The following is a 5,091-nucleotide window of genomic DNA, read 5'->3' on the forward strand; positions in this document are numbered from 1 at the left end:
GAAGAAAAAGTCGTTCAAATCAGCACATATTGTGAGGTCGCCAACCAAGGAGCCGTTTCATCACTGTTTTAGCCAGTTCAGAGTACCAGACCATAATCCTGGTAGCCAGAAGAAGGGAACTTTTAAATCAGTCAAGTTTGACTTCGGTTGCATGAGCCACCCGAACACGTTGTTTCCTTCGAACATTGAGGCACCTACTGTGTGCTGGGAACTATGCTGAGTTCTGAGGCATAGACACATGATTCCAGCTCTTTCTTCAGCCACTTGGCAGGTGAAGGAAACAGAGCTCTCAGCTCTTCCTTAAACTCTTGGAAGCCATGCATGGTGGCTACGCAGTATGGTAAGGTGGAAAGACCCTGGACTTTTGAGACATACACTTGGATTTTAATTCTGGCTTCAGTTAGGTAGCTCTGTGTCTGACTGACCTTGGGCAAATAACATTTTTGAACCGCTTCCTGAACTGTAAAGTGGACACAGTGGCAACTACTCCATGGATGGGTGAGAGGAGGTATCTAGCCAGGTGCTGCACAACAGTACCCTGGTGTCTAAGCTAACCTGTGACAAGTTGAACTTCCCATAATTCTTCTGCTCTTCTGCCTCTCCTGCCCCGTTAAAAAGTGTATAAAAGACTTCCCCTATTTCCAGCCAGACAGACTTATTAACCAAAAAAATAATAATGGCTCAGTTATCCTATTCCTTCTCTAGGTTTTCTCCTGAGCGCGTATCCCCCCAGCATGGTGAGCTCTGTGCCCTCTTGTCTGTCTGCCATCCGTGTCGGAAAAGCACACCCTCATCCCCAGTTTCTGAGCTCCTGGGCGGGGTAGGCCAGAGGCTGATGGCGTTCACGCGGGTAAACAGTCACCCTTGCAGCAGCTTGCAGGAGTGAGGCTGAAGCTGGGGTTTCCCAGGGGAGAGTCAGGGAGCGTTATTTCCACCCAGGTGCTGAGGCAGCTTTGTCACCTACTTTGCTCCTTAACCAAGGGGGAAACATTATCTGAAGATCTTTCTGGGTGAGGAAACTCACCCACCGTCACTACCACCAGCGCAACTGTTCTCCAGCCCACCCGCCCCTTCACTGCCGTCAAAACAGCAGGAACAAATACCACCCACTCTGATTCCTCAGGGAAAAGTCAGGTCTCCTTTTTATGTCTCTCTTCAACTTAACCCAGTTAGGCTTTCCCTGTAACTGGATTTCAAACAAATCCGTTTTCTGGTGTTGCTAGAACACGCAGATTGAGATTGAGATTTCTCATACTCACTCCCCTGCCTGCCACAGGCAGGACTGCAGTGGGTTCCCCTCCCCGCAGGGCTGATGGGGCTCCCCGCGGTTCGTGGTTCAAGGTCCGGGTTGCCAGGCACTGTGGGCACTCGCTACAGGTCACTATCTGACCTCCCGTCAAAATGACCATACCGTCCTCTTTGAAAAGGCTGTTTACCAAAGGACAGGACAAAGCACCCCAGCAAGATGGCACAGTGACAAACTCCTGTCGACCTAGTCAAATCATGATTCGCATCTGGTTCCTTCACTTCCTAGCCGTATGATCCACAACAGTTTGCAGATCTGTAAGTAAAACCATGTATCTTCCAGGATTCCCTTGTTGGAAAATGTATTGTGGCTTACTCAACAACAGCTAGGATCCTCCACTGACAGACAAGGAATGACCTAGAGTGACACAGCCAAGGAGTGGCCAAGTAGTGGAGGCCTCGATGTTTTCCAGAATGTTCTGAGATGGCGAACCTTCAGTGAGGCTTCATCCTGAGCTCATTTCTGCATTCCCAGGGCAAGCACTTAGGAGGACTTGGATAACAATCCCAACCGCTTAGTTCATCTCACTCAACAATCCTTTAAGGAAAGATCATTTCACAAATGAAGGAACTGATGCTCTTGGAGATTAACACCCACCCCCACCCCACTCCTATTGCCACCCAAGGTCATCAGTGGAAGAGCTAGAATTCAAGTCCAGACTGGTCTGACTTGAAAGGCTAAGATTCCCATCGCTCACCACAGCCTTAGAAGCAGAACCTGCCCCATTGGCTGAGAGAGCAAGGCTGGAAACAGACCTGGGGACCTCCAGAAAGGAGGAAGAGAGTGGGAAGAGGGGAGGAGAAGGGAGGGGCCCCTGGGCCCTGTTCCTCGACAGCCACCTGCTCTCACCCCCTGCACACAGTGACTCTGCCTGCGCTCTGGGGGGGCAGGGTGCTTTTTCCATCTTTTGTGTCTTGAGCGGTTTTTCCCTTGCTTCACTCTTCTCTCTCTCTCTTAGTTCCTTTTGTAGATAATACTCCCACAGGCCTCCCACGGCAGCTCCAAAATGCAGGCTCCCGAGTTTCTTCTTTTTGACAATGGCTTTGAGCTGTCTCTGAACAGGGCTCCCCCTCAACCTTCCCCTCCCTGTGACTTCCCACCGTGGCCCAATAATGGGTCAAGAGTTGGGGGAATGAGAGAGGAAAGGGGCTTACGGTGCTCCCTGACCTCCCAGTACCCTGTTCACTTCTCAGCTCCTCCCCAACCCCCATTCTCTGGTCTCCTAAATGTGAGTCCCTGCCCCTCAGATAATAAACATTTACATGATGCAAATGTCACACACTGTTCTGTATTGGGGCGGGGGGAGTTGGGGCAGGGAGGTGTGGAAGGAGGAGGCATGGAATTTGTTAGTGTTAGCTGAGAGGAAGACCTGAGGGACAAGGTGAAGTGAAAGAGGGAAGAGAGCGGGAGGCTCTATGCCTGAAAATTTGCCTCTGGGCTGAAGGGGCATCTTAAACCCGGTCAGTTCAGAGGAAGGACTTGGGCAGTGGCTGCAACCCCCACCCCATATTCACATTCCCACAAATTCTTTGAAGGGCAGTGGGGAAAGGGATTTAAAGACCAAAACATTATTGTTTCATTCTGGGATAAGAAGAGTGATCATAACATTCAATAAAGGTTAGTATATTTTCTAGTATTGGGGGGACTAGGGCACCAAAATAGGCTGGAGTTGCAGGAGGAGGCGGTGCATCTTAGAAATGTAGCCCCTCTGCCTCAGCACGGTGCTTGGCACCCAATGCTCAATAAATGTAAACTACTAATTCTTTGGGGGCACCCCCACATGCCATCTACTGCCTGCTCACACCGACCCAAGGTGTCTGGTTTGGGTTTGTCTTAATGTCCAAACCACTGTCTTTAATAACCAAGACCAGCCCAGGCTGAAAAGCTGGAAGCCCGAAAGCCTAAACACCTGGCACTTACATCGGGGGACTGGAAGGCCACCTGGATCTGATTTACAACCCAGATAACCGGTCCCCAGCTAACCTTAAGCTCTTTCTGGGTCCTCGGTGGGGACGGCTGTGCTGCAGTGAGGCAGACTCTGGACCTGGGTTTGGAAGATTGTCATGGTTGGAACCTTAGTTCTGCCAGTTACCAGCTCGGTTACTGTGGGCAAACCTCTCTCCCTCTCCCATTCTTTCTCTGTCTCTCTTCCTCTGTTTCATTTGTGAGTGGAGTGTAAGTAGCATCTACCTTATTTCATAGGGGTTCTATGAGATTCAAAATCAGATAATAAACATTTACATGATGCAAATGTCACACTGTTCTAAGTCCTTTACTCATTTAATCTTCCTAACAACCCTCTGAGGTCGTTATTATTTATTATCTCCATTTCACAAAGGAGAAAATTGGGTCCCGAATGAAAATCACGCAGCAAGTGGCAGGACTATAGTCAAACCCAAATTGTGTGCTTTCAACCACCTCCTGGTCTGGTCTCCAAGCGAGCGGACTCCTACCAAACAGCACCCTCTCCTAGCAGAATGCTTGAACTTGGCGTGGAGGGTGTGATGATGGGCTGGAGGAGGGCTGACTTTGCTTGTGGAGGTGGGCGTGGGGAACAGGTTGGTTCCTTGGGGTCTTTTTTCCTGGGAGCGGGATTCCAGGATTCAGAGGACCTGGGGAGGAGGACGCTTCCTCCCTTTCCTCCTAAAGCACCAGCTCATTTAAATACAGGTGCCTGGGGCTTTGGCCCGTGTCGCTGACGAGGGGTGGGTGGAGCGGGCGACACTCCTTTCTTTCCGAGGCCGGTGGCTGTGGATGTGTTTCTTTGAGGGGCGGGGGTGCTGGGCCTCCCGCTTCACCCGTTGGGGAACAAATTGCTGCTTTGGCCCCGGCGGCTCCTCTGGGCGCGGGCGGTAGCCGCGCTCGCTGGCAAATCGTGGGAGGGAGGAGGAGCGGCGCTGGCAGAGCGAGCCGGGGGGACCGACGCAGCGCGGAGACAAGCTACAGACTGCCGCCCCGGCCCCGCTCCGCTCGGCCCCGCCCGGCCCCTCCTCCCACCCTCTCACGGGAGGGGGTCCCTGCAGCCACCGCTCCCCCCACTGCGCAGAGCCCGCTACTCTGGGACTCGAGGAGTTGGGGCAGCGTTGGCCGGGTCCTTCTCGCTCCCCGCTCGCTCGCTCGCTCGCCAGGGATCCGCACGCACGAGGCTAAGAAGTTCTCCCAGTGTCTGACGTCCTACCCGTCCGCTGTATTTGCAACCTGACCCTCGGGAGCTGCCTGAGAGGCAAAAGGTGACAAAGAGTAGAAATATCCCACACCCTTTCCGTACACACACCCACCACCACCACCGGCACTCACCGAGAGCTTCTCAACCTTACTTCCAGGGCTACCCACCCTCCCGTTTCCTGATAGCTCCTGTCTGCAGCTGCACCTCCCAGTGACCAGGGTCAAGTTGAGGCTGACAAAGGCTTGGATGCCCAGAAGATGCGTTTAGACACCCTCCAGCCCATCTCCTTTTAGACTTTCCCGTACAGTTGGGGTCCCTCTGCCTGCCTTCCCCACCTCCCACCACCGCCCAGCCCCCTTTCCCTTTACATTTTTTCCTCGGGGAAAGCGTCTTCTAAAACACAGAGCCCCCCCCCTCCCCGCGCACCCCCCCCCCCGCCGGAGTTCTCCTCTGGTCGCTCCGGGGGAGGAGAGTCTGCGAGGCTCTGTGCGAACCCCCATGCTGCAGAGAAAGACGCCTCGCCCCTGCGCTGAGTCAGCCCGAGCGGGACCAGGCGCTCGCCGGTCTTCTCCGAGGGGCGGGCGGGGCGGCTTGGGGCGGCTCGGGCAGCAGGCTCGGC

Source organism: Felis catus, chromosome B4 (genome assembly GCF_018350175.1).
Source record: "Felis catus isolate Fca126 chromosome B4, F.catus_Fca126_mat1.0, whole genome shotgun sequence".
NCBI classification, from domain to species: domain Eukaryota; kingdom Metazoa; phylum Chordata; class Mammalia; order Carnivora; family Felidae; genus Felis; species Felis catus.